The following is a 17,197-nucleotide window of genomic DNA, read 5'->3' on the forward strand; positions in this document are numbered from 1 at the left end:
TCACATGCACCTATAAAAAATGGTTTGGCCATCCCAGTAACCTTCTCCAAGTACTTCATAATGATGACTTACAAAAAGTTGTATTATATTACAACAAGGAAAACAATGCTACAAATAAGAAAGACCAATAATTAAATATTAATGATTAATAAAACGAAAAACAAAACAATTACCAGTGTTTTCAGTATTTGAAGGGTACTACGTATTAGATTTTACTATTTTCTCATATTCCTGTACATTTAAAACTGCCTAAGATTATGATGTTCAACAAGAGTTTTATAGGCTATGAGCAGTCTTTAAAGTTACCCATTAAGATTACTATTTATGGCTCATCTCATCATTTGTATATGGCTTATATCATCATTTGTTCCTCACTAACATCTAAAATAAGGAAGCCCTATATTTTTAATAGAAACTATGTAGTTAAAAGTCTTAACTCTTTATTCTGCTCCTTTACACAAAGACTTTGCAACTTCTCATTAGTAAAATTTCTATAAACTCTGAAATGTACATACTTAGTAGCATATGTCTGCTACCATAAATCTTAAATACTTTATCAAAAAGTTTTATGACCTGGGGCTGGGTAGGTGGCTCAGTGGTAGAGTGCTTGCCTTGCATGCATGAAGCCCTGGGTTCGATTCCTCAGCACCACATAAGCAAAAAGAAAAAAGTTGGAACTGGCACGTTGGTTCAAGTGGTAGAGCAGTAGCTTTGAGCTGAAGAGCTGAGGGACAGAGCCCAGTCCCAGAGTTCAGGCCCCACTCGCAGACTCCCACCCCCCAAAAAATTTATGTCCTGCCAAACAGTCCTAGTTTTGGCATACATAAGCAAATTCCCAAAATTAAATATGTTTAAAACATTAAAACTTTAAAAAAAAAAACCTTAACACTTGCTTCAGTGTTCATTATGACAGGTGCCTTGTATAAAATAATTGAATTCCTCCTCTTACACATCTCTTGAACAACAAATATCTGGAATTATTTTGTTTTTGACATGTCAGTCTTTATTCTTAAATGTGTGCTTATGTAAGAAGTACATGGTTCTAAGTTTTCATGGCAATTATTTTGAGCTTACTTTTTGTTGAATTGTCTAGTTTAAGAAAATAAATTACACTTTATATATAAAAAATGTTCTATGCTCAATTCAGCATCAAGTACTCTAACATTGGAACAATACAGAGAAGATTAGAATGGCCCCTGAGAAAGGATGACAGGCAAATTCCTGAACCATTCCATACTTTTACAACAACAGATGCTGGAGGGGATGTAGCCACAAGAGAACTGTACTGCATTCTTGGTGGGAGTGTAAACTTATTCAACCCTTTGGAAAGTACTATGGAGGTTCCTCAAAAGACTCCACATAGACCTCCCCTATGACCCAGGAATCCCACTTTTGTGCATTTACCCAGATGATCACAAACAAGACCACACTAAAGCTACCAGCACAACTATGTTTACTGCAGCATTATTTACCATCGCTAAGATCTGAAACCAACCCAGATGCCCCTCAGTAGATGAATGGATCAAGAAAATGTGGTATTTATACCAATGGAATTCTATGCCTCCCTCAGAAAGAATGGCATCGCCCAATTTGTTAGAAAATGGAAAGCCTTGGAAAAAAATATTAAGTGATGTAAGCCAGATCCAAAGAAACATAGGCCCTATGTTTTCCTTAATTTTTAATAACTATTTTATGTCTGAGATAAGCAGAAAAGGTTAAAAGCTTTGCACATATGACCAAATTAGGCAAATCAAACCCAAGATAGGAACACACGTGTGGTTTTCTCTTGCTTGTTATTGATTCTTACGTACTTATAACAGGTGATGTGTTTTTTTTGTTTCTTTATATGTTCCTCCCCCATGCTATAACCCGTTTACACTGTATTTGAAGTTGGTGCGCCCACATCTTGTATATACGTTCCTCTAATTTGGGGAGGGAAAGGAAAAAAACAAGATGCTTAAATAGGGATACAGGTTGACCCATTATAACAATGAGATGCACAAGACACTATGATGAAAAATGAACTTTACAATTTAGGCAGGGGAAGTGTACTTAGGGAGGGGAGTGTGCTTGTAGAGGTGGGAGGGAAGGGATGGTAGGGGAACATAAAGGAGGAGGTAACAATGCATGTTAGGAAATGTACTCATTACCTTGCTCATGTAAATGTGACCCCTGTGTACAGAATTTTACAATAGAAAACATATAACATGTTCTGAGATGGAAGAGTTTATTTCCTTTATTTTACTCATATAAAATTATTAACAAAGAAATTAATGCAAAACACTAATATGAAGGTATTTTGAATGTGTGTGTGTGTGTGCAAGAGCGTGTGTTCTCATCCAATTGCATGTATGTTGGTGTGCTCAGAGTTTGAAATCAGGGCTTCAAAGTCTTGCTAGGCCTTTAATCTCTAGATTGGTGAGCTACTCTATGAGCTACATCTCCATTCCTGGCCTGTTTCTAATTCATTGAAATTTTTGAAAAATAATCCTGTGAATTTATTTTTCCCTCATTGGTTTCCAACTGTTATCCACAGATCTCTAGCTTCAGTGTTGATATGGCGAATAGTTAGGTTTACAGATGTGACCAACCAGCGCAAGTCTTTTAGAATAATTTTAAAAGTAGAAGAAAGTTTACTTCACGGGGTCCTGTTTTATCATTTATTTTTAAAGCATTTTGGAGTGATTATATGCAAATTTTTTTCGTTTTTTTGGATTCTTAACACAATAAGTGAAAATATTTAAAAGTTTTAGTACTTTTTAAAAAGGAAACAGGAACTATGGGACTGAAGAAATTTTTCTCTTATAAGCTCAGCTCTGTGCATGATAACCCAATGTCACCAACACAATCTGTGTTGAAGACCAAATGTAACAGCAAACTATCACCATGGGCAATAATTGCTATGCTATTATTTCTTGGAAATATGAATATTGAATTGAGAGTGTAAGAGAATGGAGAGATTTTACCTACCTTTTGTGTATTGCTGAAAGACTTTTGGAAACTTTGACTCATTTCTTTGCTCAAAGTGTGTGTTTGAGCCATGCACTTACTGCCTTTAATTACAATTTTTCCAAACACTAAAATGGTAATAACATTAGCTTTATAGAAAATGTTATCTTAAGAATTAAGGGAAATAAAACTTGTGAAATACTTAACACAAACGTCTATGAATGAGTTTGAGTTTAGCCAGAAGTTTTTAAAATATGAAAAAGAATGTGATAAGTATTACAGAAACCATTACATGTAGTGAGCAATCAGAAGTAATGTTATCTATTGACCATGCTCTGCTTCCAAGGAAGCCAGGTGGATAACTTCTCATGCTGTAAATCAAACTGGTTATCTTATGTCTTGTGTGTGTAAAAATATCAGGGACAGAATGATGAAGGAATGTTGTAGACTGAGGTGAAGTCCATATGAAAATGTGCAAAACTGATAAAACATAAAAGTATCTTAGTAGTAAATTGTGTTTTACATTATTTAAATTACATCACAAAGATAAGAAAGACCTAGAAAAATGAATTCTCTTTTTGATGTCCTATCATAGGTCCTTGGATCAACTCTTTCCTCATTCTTGTAGAGGTATCATCAGATGAGATGAACTATATTATTTTTTTGTTTGCTTCCTTCCACTTATTCTTCATTTGACACCTCAACTAATTGAGACTGAAAGAAACCAAGGGAAATTAGACACACAGGCTTTGGAAAGAACAATCAATGTAAAATAAATAAAACACATACAGCCTTGTAAAAAGTCTGACTAAATTGAGTTATATAGTCTCAAGCGTCAACAGAAAATGATTAAGAAATATCATGCTATTGATAATTGAAAATGATAGGAGTTGCTTAATATTTTTCCTTTCTACTACTCTGAATTAATTATTGATTTTGTATAGAGAGATTAAAGATGAGATTAACAAGAAACTAGATTAAAAATGGACAAAAGTTCTGAATAGACATATTCTTCTTAAAGCCCTGAAAAATCGCCAGTATGTTTACAAAGTTGTTTAATACAACTCCTATGCTGGCTTAATGTTTTGTGAGCAGAAGTCATTAGAGAAATGTAATTCAAAATTACTATGATACTACTTCATAACTACTATAACTTTTATCAAAAAGATCAAAGGAATCAGGTGTGGTGGCAAAAGATTTTAATTCCAAGCATTTAGGAGGTTGGATAAGTCTAAGGCCAGTCTGGGGTACTGCACATAGCAAAAACCGGCACTTTATTACCTTTAACAAAGGTAATAATGTTGGTGAGAGTGTGGAGAAAAGGAGATTTTCTACACTCTTCTTCAAAATACAGATTAGTGTTCTCCTTGCAGAAAGTAATATGCAGTTTTCTATAGAACTCCAAAGTTAAAATATCATCTGCCCCACCAATCATGTGATTATTTCTCTCTGGGTAACTCAAATATATCTGTAGTTCATTGTTATTCACATCATTCACAACAACAGCCAATATATAAATCGAAGTTCAGTGTTCAACTACAGACTAATAAAGCAACCGTGATACATGCACAAATATCTTTCTCTGTTTCATTCTTAAAATAGCAAGATACTTATGCCATTAGCCACAACTTACAATGACCTGAAAGATGTATTCTAAATGAAGAAAAATAATGTACTCTGATCTTTGTAAACACTCACACACACACACACACACACACACACACACACACCAACCTCAAACACTAAGAGAGAAATTTTTTAAAAAGTAAAATAAATTGGAATTACTGTGGCATTTAGGTCACAATGTAGAAGATAGTAGATATACTGGTTGAACCGGTATAGAGTCGTAATGTACAACATGAAGATACAGGGGACAACACTGGCCTTACATAGGAATGAAGCTAAATTAGTACGAGTTGTTTTTCCGAGTAGGGGTTGCTCTTTTATTTGTTCTTCCTTCAGTAATGGATAAGATGAACGTAATTCTTTAAATATTCCTGCCTATTTGTAGAAATAATAACAAACAATATAGCAATAATGTTGCATGCTCAACATAGAACAAAATGTCAAATTAAACTACATGAGATTATCCTTGATGTAAACTAATTATTACAAATAAAAGAAACCATGGGACCTATGTTTCTTTAAGTCTTGCTTACTTCACTTAATATGATTTATTTCCAAGATCTTCCATTTCCTCAAAAATGAGATGGTAGCTTTCTTTCTGATGGAAACATAGGATTTTGTGTGTGTATGTGTGTGTGTGTGTGTGTGTGTGTGTGTGTGTGTGTGTGTGTGTGTGTGTGTCCAGTCGTGGAGCCTGAACTCTGGGCCTGGGCGCTTTCCCTCAGCTCTTCAGCTCAAGGTTAGCACTCTACCACTTGAGCCACAGCGTCACTTCTGGCTTTTTTTCTTTTTGCTTATGTGGTGCAGAGGAATCGAATCCAGGGACACAGGAATGCAAGGCAAGTGCTCTACCACTGAGCCACTTCCCCAGCCCTGGAAGCATAGTAGTGCATGTATGTATATCTCTCTGTTGTGTGTGTGTGTGTGTGTGTGTGTGTGTGTGTGTGTCATTTTCTTGATCCATTCCTCTACTGAGGGGCATCTGAGTTGATTCCATATCTTAGCTAGGGTAAATACTACTGTAATAAACATAATTGTGCTGGTAGCTTTAGTGTAGCCTTGTTTGTGGTCACGTTGTTAAATGCCCAGAAGTGAGATTACTAGGTAACAGGGGAGCATTATTGTGTACATCGAGGATAACCATAGTAGATGAGCAGATTAGCTCAAAGCTATGTACATATGACACTATAAGGTGATTCCAAGTGAAATAAACTCCAATACATGTTCTTTGTTGTTGTTCTTAATGTACTATGGGATTTGTTTTAATTTTTGTTTTATTTGTGTTTTCCCCATCTATGGTTTATCGCCTGAAGTCACTGTATTGGATTTTGATGCCCTGGGTATTGTAATTATGTTGATCTGAACTTGGGAAAGGAAATAGAAAAAACAAAATGGTGAGACAAAGGACAAATGGGTAACCTAAACAACTGTGATACTCACAAAACAAAATGTTGGAAATAATCTTGGGGGGGGGCATTGGGATGGAGGGAGAAAAATTGGAGAAGGGGTAACAAGTTATAAAAGAAATGAATTCATTTCCTTACTTATGTAACTAACCCCCCCTGTACTTTATCTTGACAATACAATTTAAATAAAAAATAAAATAAAATATATGTGAGCAGCAATACAAGAGATATGAGTGGGGGCAACAGCTGTGGAGATCAGTAATTTTACTTTTACATAAGAAGTAATAACCTAGCATACAGATTTTCAGCCTCATGTCAGCCATTAAAAAGGGAAAACAAAATGCACAATCAGCAAACCAATAGAGATGAAATAGAAAACTAACAGAGGTGAAGAGATGACTTCGGCCAGTAATAACAAATGACACAATTAGGAAACAAATAACAAGCCGCTGAGTTTAAAAAATATTACCCATAATTCTATTAAATGTTGTTTTCAACACAATTTGTTAGCACTGTAATTTAAATCACAATTTAATAATATATCATTTTAATAATAAGTTACTCATTTTTTATTTCTTAATATTGAATGTTTAATATGTAATATGTAATGTTTAAATAGCCAGCTATAGAAAAGAAGAAAGTGAAACTAATTTTAATAATATATTTCATGAATTGTAAAATTGAATAGCATTAGAATCTAAACAAATAACATATCATTATTGTTTCATTTCTGTGAATTAATGTAATAATTCAAATTGTATTCTACACTTAGCACTCATCTTAACATGAAATAAATTATTGCACATGACTCTTGGTATTAGGTGGAAGGGTTCAGCACTGTGGTAAAATTCACACCACACAATACACGAGGATATTACTCCTCTCATCTAGCTTAAATTGTGGAAAATTGATTTCTAAATGCATGTTAAATTCCTGTGTAGGTGACATCTATACAATTATACACAATTATTGTCACGAGGAGTATTTCAGATGACAAAAGTCATATTCATTAATTAAATATTTATTATTTTGTACCAAATAAATATTTATAGAGCGACTGAATTTCTGAGTAGATGCTGGTTTATATGTGCCAGATTATATGTATTGAGGCTTATTTTATATTCCTGACATTGTTTCTACAGTTGGAGTTAATTTTCCATAAGGGGTTAATTGTATTATATTGGATATATGAAAGTAAACTGAATGTTTATTCCATTAATACTTTGACACTTGTCTAATCCCAATATAAATAATCCATGTGTTTGAAGTAATGAAAATAACAAAAACTATAAGCCAGATAAGTCATTCTGTAGTAGAAAAGAATTTTCACCTTTGTTTTGATAGTTTGGTCCTCTTTACACTACAGAATATTCTTGGGAAAATGTGTTCCAGGCTGGTCACAACTGTAGAAATATTATGGTTTGATTTATCAAAAGAGAAGGAAGGAAGGGGAACCTTCCTTCCAAAAGTTTGCCCCCAGGGATGTGATCTGCTTTATGGTGGTGACTTGGAAATGAACATTTTTCACAGTCAACCTTGAAAAGCCATCTTGATAGACCATTTCTGTAAGTGGATTACTACAGTTATTCTGATATTATGAAATACATTGTACTTCTATTATCCCAGCTTTTCCTTTTTTCCTAGAACCTGAAATAAGTTCATCTTTAATTAACATTTAATACATTTCTTTTTTTTTACTGACAGAAAATCTGGGTGTAATTTTGATTTTTTATCTTTCCAATATAATATAAACTATGTTTTGACCAGTCACTTTCGAAAAATGAGTGATGTTCATGCACACTATTTTGGTGGCTTTAAGTAAATTGAGAGTTAATGTGGTATGGTAGTTCTTTTGCCTAATTGACTGAAGCATTAGATTATTCATGTATAAACCTGAGCATTGAACTTTTAAAATTTTATATATAAAAGAGTCCCCAAAGATTTACTTTAAACTGATAATGGAGGGGGGGGGTTGTCTTCATGTCTAAACTTTATATTTATTTTTATAAAAGTAATGATGTTCACTGGAGAAATATAAAAGATGCGAACATACTCCAAAAGAGAAAAGATTTATTTATTAAAAAATAGAAAAGAGTAAAATAGTCACATTTCTTGCTTGAGACTGCATAAATTTCATATTAATATAGCTCAAGATGAGACTCAGAGATAAATTCATATTTATATTACTGAGAGTTAAATCACAATATAAGCTACATAGGTATTTTAAGAAATTGGTGATTCAAAGCCCTACATACCTAATGGATGAAGAATAGAATTGAAAATAGCAGAGGAAAACAAATCAACATGCAGGTATTATGATATTATATTAAAGAAATGAAAGAAATGAAGCTTTTGCCTGCTGAAGGAGAAAGTTTAGCCTGTAATTTCAATGTAAGGCATCAATTGTAATGAGTTTAAAGTCTTTTCCTACAAGATATCCAAGAGTACTATATTCAGCCTCTGAAGAGTAAAGAAGTAATTATTTTCATTAGCTTTGCTTAATATTAATTTAATTGTAGCAAATAGGTTAAAATGTCTGCTCCGTTTCATTTGATGTAATAACATACATTTCATATTATTACTGTCTCTTCATACAAGCCTGAAATCACTATTTTAAGTAACACAAGCAGAAAAAAGAAAATAACCTGGTACAACCATCACATACCCTAAATTAGGTGAAAAACTCCACAATAAAAACTGAACCTGAGGAAGTGGAAAAACAATGGCAGAATAACAACAGAAAATTACCCTAGCTCTATCTAATGAAACAGAGATTTAGAGTCCTATACAAAGTCTACTTCTAGTGGATCAAACCAAGCCAGCTATAATTATATATATATATGCAATTCTATTTTTTTATACTGTCTTCAGTATGAAAAAATTTTTTATACAATTCAGTTTTTTATACTGTCTTCACAAGAAAACAGCTATTTATGAAAATTACCCAGCCATTCATGTGACTACTGTGACTGTGCTAGGCAACATGTTCAAAAGCAGAGATGCAGTGTGGAAATAAAAGGGCCACATGGGAAAAAAGCAGGAACAGTGACAGCCACATCCAAACACAGACATAATTCACCTTACCACTGGACAGTTCAAACTGTCATTGGAACCACATTTATTTTTTTTTTTGGGTCCCGTCGAGGGGCATGAACTCTGGGCCTGGGTGCTGTCCCTCAGCTCTTCAGCTCAAGGCTAGCGCTCTACCACTTCCGGCTTTTTTCTTTTTGTTTATGTGGTGCTGAGGAATCAAACCCAGGGCCTCAGGCATGCAAGGCAAGCGCTCTACCACTGAACCACCTTCCCAGCAAGAACCACAAGTATTTATTAACATGACAACATCTCACCACAACTGCTGTCTACAAAAACCTAATTCCAGAAAAACAAAGGAAAATAGAAGACCAAACCAAAACCTGGCAAATCAACAAGAACATAGATAGTAACCTTTTAAGATCATAGATCTCCCAAATGAAAGCCAAGACATCCTTCAAGTGGACAGAACCAATCAGAAATTTAAAAAATGGATGTCAAGATAATATAATTCACACACTAAATAAGCAGGCCTTACAACAGGCAATCAAGGACCTAGAAGATACTTTCCAAATTATATTTCAAATACTGCTAAAAAATGTGATTAACGAAAAGATACAAAACATCTACAAGGAAATTTGTGAACAAGATGAGACCAACCAAAGATTAGCAAAATAATTCATGGAGTCTACAAACAGAAAGATAAATAATTTCTGAGAAGTCAAAGGAGTATACGGGAAAAAAACGATGCCTAGTTAAAAGATATGAAAGAAGACACAGCTAAAAAAAATCCCCTAACACTCTTACCCAAAGAAAAGATGTAAAGAAAGTCCACACAAAACATAAAACAAAGTTTTAATAAAGAGAGAAGTCCTAAAATATGAGCAATGAGAAAACAGGGAAATCAAAAAGAAAGTAGAAAGTCTCCACAGAGAATAGATGACATAGAAGATAATCTCAGGTCTCAAAGACAGAATAGGTCTAATAGGAAAGAGGAGATAATCATTTAGAACCAAACCAAGAAATAAGAAACGATCTTGCTGGAAGTTCAAGACAGTTAGAAGATCAAACTTGGGGAAACAGGTATCAAGAAGGAGAAGAGCAGGAAACAAAGTGGATGGGAAACATATTACAGAATTCTAGCAGAGAAAATGTCAAACATCCAAAGAGATAAGCTCATTCAGAGAAGAGAAGCCTTTAGAACACCAAATGGAGAATACCAGAACAGAACAACCCACCACCACATTATAATCCATTAGAGGATCATTAGAGATCAAGGAAAGGATTCTTAAAGCTCTCATCAGAAAAGACTGATTATATAAAAAAGATACATAGTCAGAATAATTACAGATTTCTTAGCTGATATGGTCAAAAGGAGAGCCTGGGATGATAAATGGCAAACATTAAAGGTAAACAAATACCAAGCGTAAATAGGGTCCCAAGCCAAACACTCCTTTACATTTAAAGGATATATAAAAATATTTTTGACAAAGAGAACTTGGAACAATGAATCTCCAAAATGAAAGTAGAAGAATATTGAACAGGAACTGAGGGAAGAGAATCAGAATATGTCTACAGTGTAGAATGCTGGATGTGTGTTGCAGATACAAAATCATCTTCTATAGGTTCATTTAGTGAAACTTGTCATCCTCTATTGAAAGCAAAATTTCCATATACAGATTTCCAGTTACTTTGCTTACCTATCACTTCTGATCACAAATCCTCTTATGAAATTTTATAGTATCTTTGAAAAAAATAAAATGATTTGCATATACTTATCATCTTAAGCAAATACAGTCTGTTTTTACATCTTTCATTCTGTGACAAACCCTTATTTTTTTGTTTCCCGGATTGCTGAAAAATGTATTCTTGGAAATAGGATATTGACAGTAAATCTGAGTGTAATTTTCATTTTTTAGCTTTCAAATATAATATAAACTTTGTTTTGACTAGTCATTTTCTAATTCATGAACAATAATATTTTGGTGCCTTTAAGACTTATTGTGGTATTGTAGTTGTTGTGTCTAATTGACTGAACCATTAGAGTATTCATGTATAAACCTGAGCATTGAACTTTTTAATTTTTATATCTAAAAGAGTCTCAAAGGCTTTACTTTAAAGAAATAATGGAGGGGGCTTGTCTCCATGTTCAAAACTTTAAATGTATTTCTATAAAAGTACTGGAAATACATCATGTTCACTGGAGCAATATAAAAGGTGAGAACAAACAGAAAAAAAAGAAAAAAGAAAAAATCAACACTAAAAGGTGAGAACATATTGCTGAAGAGAAAAGATTTATTGATTAGATTAAATAACAGAAAAGAGTAAAATAGTCAGTTTCCTTGCTTGAGACTGCATACATTTCACATGAATGTAGGTAAAGATGAGACTCAGACATAAATTCATATTTATTTTACTGAGATTCAAAAAATAATATAAGCAATATAGGTATTTTAAAGAATTGGTCATTCAAAGACCTGGATTCCTAATGGATGAAGAATGGAATTGACAATAGCAGACGAAAACAAATCAACATTCAGGTATTATGATATTGTAATACTATTATGAAAGAAATGAAAAGAAAGAAAGTTTAGCCTGTAATTTCAATGTAAGGCATCAGTTGTAATGAGTCCAATTTCTTTTCCTACAAGATATCCAAGAGTACTATACTCATCCTCTGAAGAGTAAAGAAGTAATCATTTTTATTAGCTTTGCTTAATATTAATGCATTTATAGCAAATAGGTTAAAATGTCTGCTCCCTTTCATTCGATGTAATAACTTACAATTCATATTATTACTGTCTCTTCATACAAGGCTGAAATCACTATTTCAAAGTAACACAAACAGAAAAAAAGAAAATAACCTGGTACAACCATCGCATACCCAAAATTATGTGAAAAACTCCACAATAAAAAATGAACCTGAGGAAGTGGAAAAATAATGGCAGAGAAACAACAGAAAATTACCCTAGCTCTATCTAATGAAACAGAGATTTAGAGTCCTAGCAGGTACTCCACTTCTAGAAGGTCAAAGCAAGTCAGCTATAATTATATATAGATCCACAATACATAAAAAGATTTTATATTATCATCACAAAAAAACACAAATCTATGAAAAGTTACCCAGCTAGTCAGGTGACTGCTGTGACTGTGGTGGGGGAACATGTTCAAAAGCAGAGCTGCAGGTGGAAATAAAAGGGCCACATGAGAAAAAAATCAGGGACAGAGACAGCCACATCCAAACACAGACACACTTCACCTTACCACTGGACAGCTCAAACTGTCATTGGAACCACAAGTATTAACATGACAACATCTCACCACAACTGATCTCTCCTCCTACACTTAATGGGCTAGACAAAAACTTAATTCCAGAAAATCATAAGAGAAGTCTATACCAACACCTGGCAAATCAACCAAGAACATAGAGAGTCAAATATTAAGATCATAGATGCTCTAAATGAAAGCCACGACATCCTTCAAATGTACAGAACCAATCAGAAAAATACAAAAAAAAGTGATGTCAAGGTAGTGTAATTCACACAGTAAATAAGCAGGCATTACAACAGGCAATCAAGGACATAGAAGGTAGTTTTCAAAATACATTACAAATAGTGCTGAAAAAATGTGATTACCGAAAAGATACAAAACCTCTACAAGGAAATTTGTGAACAAGATGAGACCAACCAAATATTAGCAAAATAATTCAGGGAGACTACAAAGAGAAAGATAAGTAAATTCTGAGAAGGCAAGGGAGTCCTAGGAAAAAAATAGATGTCTAGTTAAAACATATGAGAGAAGACACAGTTAAAAGACCAACTCCCAACCCCCCTATTCAAAGAAAAGATGTAAAGAAAGTCCACACAAGCCCAAAAACAAAACCTTAATAAAGATAAAAGCCATATAAAGTGGCCGTTTTGAAGACAGATAAATAAAAATCTATGAAGAATCTCTCCACAGAGAATAGATTACATAGAAGATAATCTCAAGCATCAAAGACTGAATAGGTCTAAAAGGAAAGAAGAGATAATCATTTAGAACCAATCAAAGAAATAAGAAACGATCTTGCAGGAACTTCAAGATTCAGTTAGAAGATAAAACATGGGGGAGATAGGTATCAAGGAGAAGAGCAGGAAACAAAATGGATAGGAAACATATTACAGAATTCTAGCAGAGGATACCCTAAACAGGCTGAGGTAGAATTACTAACATAAGATAAAATAGAATTCAAATTAAAATTAGTTAGAAGAGACATTACATACTGATAATGGCAGCTCTACATTAGTAGGATATGTAGAGTCTAAATATCAAAACCCTGAATCCTGGAGCATACCACTTCATCAACCAAATATTACTTAACCTAAAAACACATCTCAACAAATCATTGTCATCCAAGGAAAAACTCAACCAAGAAACTGCAGACCTCAATAACTACATTGACCACCTAGTCCTAACAGACATGTATAGAATATACATTCAGCGTCAGAATATACATTCTTCACAGCAGCTCATGGAAGATTTTCCAAAATAGAACACATCCTATGTCACACGGATATTCTGTCCAAAGAAAAATTAATTGAATTCCCATATCTTGTCAGATCATAAGAGAACAAACTTAGAATTAAATGGCTAAAGCAAATAAAAAATTGTCAAACCCATGAAGACTGAACAACATGTTGCTGAATGAACAATGGGACACTGAAGGTATTAGAAAAGAAATCTGAGGGGCTGAGAAGGTGGCTTAGTGTTAGAGTGCTTGCCTTGCATGCATGAGGCCCTGAGTTCGATTCCTCAGCACCACATAAGCACAAAGAAAAAAAGCCAGGAGTGGCACTGTGGCTCAAGTGGTAGAGTGCCAGCCTTGAGCTGAAGAGCTGAGGGACAGCACCCAGGCTCAGAGGTCAGGCCCCACAACCGGACTCCCCCCACCCCCAAAAAAAAAAGAAATCTGAAAGTTTCTGGAATTTAACAAAAATGAACACACAAATCACCAGCTCCTCTGGTATTTGCAGTATTTCAAGGAAAATACATAGCTCTGAGGATGTCCATCAAGCAACTGGGGAAATCTCAATTGAATATTTTAATTATGCACCTCAAGCTCCTTGAAAACAGGAACAAACTCAGACACAAAGCAGTACACAGAAACAAATAAAAAAATCAGAAATAACTAAATAAAGACAAAATAAAACATGGAAAGAATCAAAAAATCAGGGTTGGTTTTTTAAATAAATTAACAGACTTGAGAGACCCTTACCAAATCTGACTAAGAAGAGAACTTATATAGGTATATAGATAAAAAGCCAGCAGATTGTGAGATCTTTACTTTCTCTACAACACACAATGGCCTCATATCTCAAATATATTTAGAGCCCCAAAAGTTAACCCCCCAAAAAAACAAATTCTCAAAGAACCAACAACCCTCTTAATAAGTGGGCTAAAGATTTAAAGAGAGACTTCTCTGAAGAAGAAATATGCATGGCCAATAGACACATGAAGAAATACGCAACATCTAGCCATAAAAGAAATGCAAATCAAGCAACATTGAGAATTTACTTCACCCCAGTTAGAATGACCATTATGAAGAAAACTAATAATAACATACTGGGCTTGTGGGGATGTGGCCAAAAAGGAACATTATTACACTACTGATGGAAATGTAAATTTGTTCAAATATTCTGTAAAGAAATATAGAGGTTCCTCAATAGAGCTCCCCATGACCCAGCAATGATGGATCAAGAAAATGTCGTATATATTCACAACAAAACACTATTCATCAGAATGAATGACATTGCCCCATTTGTAAGGAAATGGAACTACTTGGAAAACATAATAAGTCAAACAAGCCAGACCCAAAGAATCATAGGCTACAGGTTTTCACTCATTTGGAAAAACATAGAATATGTCTAGGCTATTTACAATAGCTCAATAGCAATATGAATATCACCATATAAAAATGATGCTTATCGAAAGGAGCTCCAAAAAATGGATAAAAGATGATTGTATAGTTAACTCTTTTTACTTATTTCTATTTAGTTTTCACCCTTTGGTTTACTCTCTGTAGTAACTGTTTTTGTTTTCTCAACCCTTTGTCTTGTACATGTTAATCTGATTTGGGGAAGGGAAGGGAAATCACAGAAATGGTGGGACAAAGATCAACCAAAGCACCAGTGATATACAGTAGACATTATGTTAGAAATGAACTTCACTACTTTGGGGGAGGGGGATGTCAGGGTTGGGGGAAGCAGGAAAAACTGAGGGAGGGATAGCACTTTTAAAAATATACTCATTACTTATGTAAATGTAACCCATCTCTCTATATATCACCTTCATAATATAAAATCCCACCAAAAACAATAAGAGAACTCACCCAAAGAGAGAAAATTAGAGGTAAAAATAAGACAACACAACAGATATAAGCAAAATTGAGAACGTTATAAGAGAGTACTTTGAAAACCTTATGCCAATCGCCTGGAGAATCCTGGAGAAATTGATGCTTTCCTATACACAATCTGAACCAAGTAGTTACACCTAAGAAGTAATGAAAATGAAATGCAATAAACCACTATCCATTCCAGAAAAATCTAGGACTGAATTAATTTACCATGAAATTAAGGCCTGAAAAGAACTTACAATACTCAAACCTATCTCTTCAATGGAATAGAACTGAAAATGGAATTATCAAACACATTCTTTAAAGCTAGAATTAGACTCTTCCCCAAATCACATAGGGACTCACCAAAGAAAGAGAACTATTAACCCAACTCTTTGGTAAGCATTGATGCTTTTTAATAAAATTCTCACCTAACAATTTCAGCAATTAACAAAAAAAAATCATATGGTACGATCAAATAGGATTCATCCTAGGATAAAATTGGATTCAATATACTTGTCAATAAACATAATACAAACCATCAGCAGAAGCAAGGACAAGAAATACATAATCGTCTATATGGATGTAGAAATAGCTTTTAAGAACCTCCAATAGCCCTTTATGATTAAAAGGTCTGAGAAACTAGGAATACATGGAACATTCCTCAGTATGTATGTGACAGAGATAATTAGCATTTACCAAATGGTGGAAGCATGAAGACATTAAAATCAGGAATGAGACAAGGATGTCCACTCTCTCTACTACTCTTTAAAATGGTTGTGGACTTTCTAGCAAGAACAATAGGCAAGAGAAAAACATAAAGGAGATCCAAATAGGGGAAGTAAAACTATCCCTTTTCTCATATGTAATGATCCTGTATTTAATGGACCCTATAGCTTCCTCCCTCAAGTTAGTAAAGGTGATGCTAACTTTCAGTAATGTAGCAGGGTATAAAAACCACAAGAATCAGTATTATTTCTGTGTTACCAACAATGGGAAGATCCAGGCTGAAATACAAAAAACAACCTCATATGTATTAGTCTCAAAATAAAATCAAATCTAAACAAAACAACAACAATAACAACAAAACAAGGAATTAATTAATTTACCTAAAAATATGAAGGGCCTCTACTGTGAAAATTTTAAAAATATAAAAAGGGAAATTGAAGGAGATTCAAGGAAATGGAAAGTCTTTCAATGCTCCAGGTTGGAAGAGTTAACATGGAGAAAAATGCAATATTGTCCCAAATAATTGCCAATGCAATACACATGAAAATCCCAACAATATATTTCAATGCATTAGAGAAAGTAACCAAAATTTAATATGGAATTACAAAATTACACATAAAACAGAAGGCTTACAAATAAACTCATGGGCCTATAGTCATCATACACACACACACACACACACACACACACACACACTGGAATTCCACTCCCCCATGAGAAAGGATGACTTTTCACCAGTATTAAAGAAACTGAAAGGCTTGAAAAAATTATACTAAAAGAAAAGAGAAAGGAATGCAGGCTCAGAACAATATAGGTTTCATGGATTCATTCATTTATGATAGCTAGAAGGTGCCCACAATTCTACAAGTAAACAAGACAGATTCTACCTCATCCCAGTTAGAATGGCCATTATCAAGAAAACAAACAATAGCAAATGCTGGCATGGATGTAGCCAATTGGGAACTCTATTACACTGTTGGTGGAAATTAAACTTGTTCAACCACTCTGGAATGCAGTATGGAATTTCCCGAAAAGACTAAATGTAGATCTCCCTTAAGATGCAGTAATTCCCTCAACGGCAGTAATC

General features: G+C 34.0%; 1 non-coding gene across 1 annotated transcript; it reads left to right on the forward strand.

Moving 5' to 3' along the window:
- Positions 1–1,138: 1,138 nt before the first annotated feature.
- LOC122115585 lies at positions 1,139–1,241 on the forward strand. The gene has a single exon (XR_006148803.1). It is a non-coding gene; the product is annotated as a U6 spliceosomal RNA (small nuclear RNA).
- Positions 1,242–17,197: the final 15,956 nt, after the last annotated feature.

This window comes from Dipodomys spectabilis, unplaced genomic scaffold (assembly GCF_019054845.1).
Source record: "Dipodomys spectabilis isolate Male_0828 unplaced genomic scaffold, ASM1905484v1 ptg000121l, whole genome shotgun sequence".
NCBI lineage: Eukaryota > Metazoa > Chordata > Mammalia > Rodentia > Heteromyidae > Dipodomys > Dipodomys spectabilis.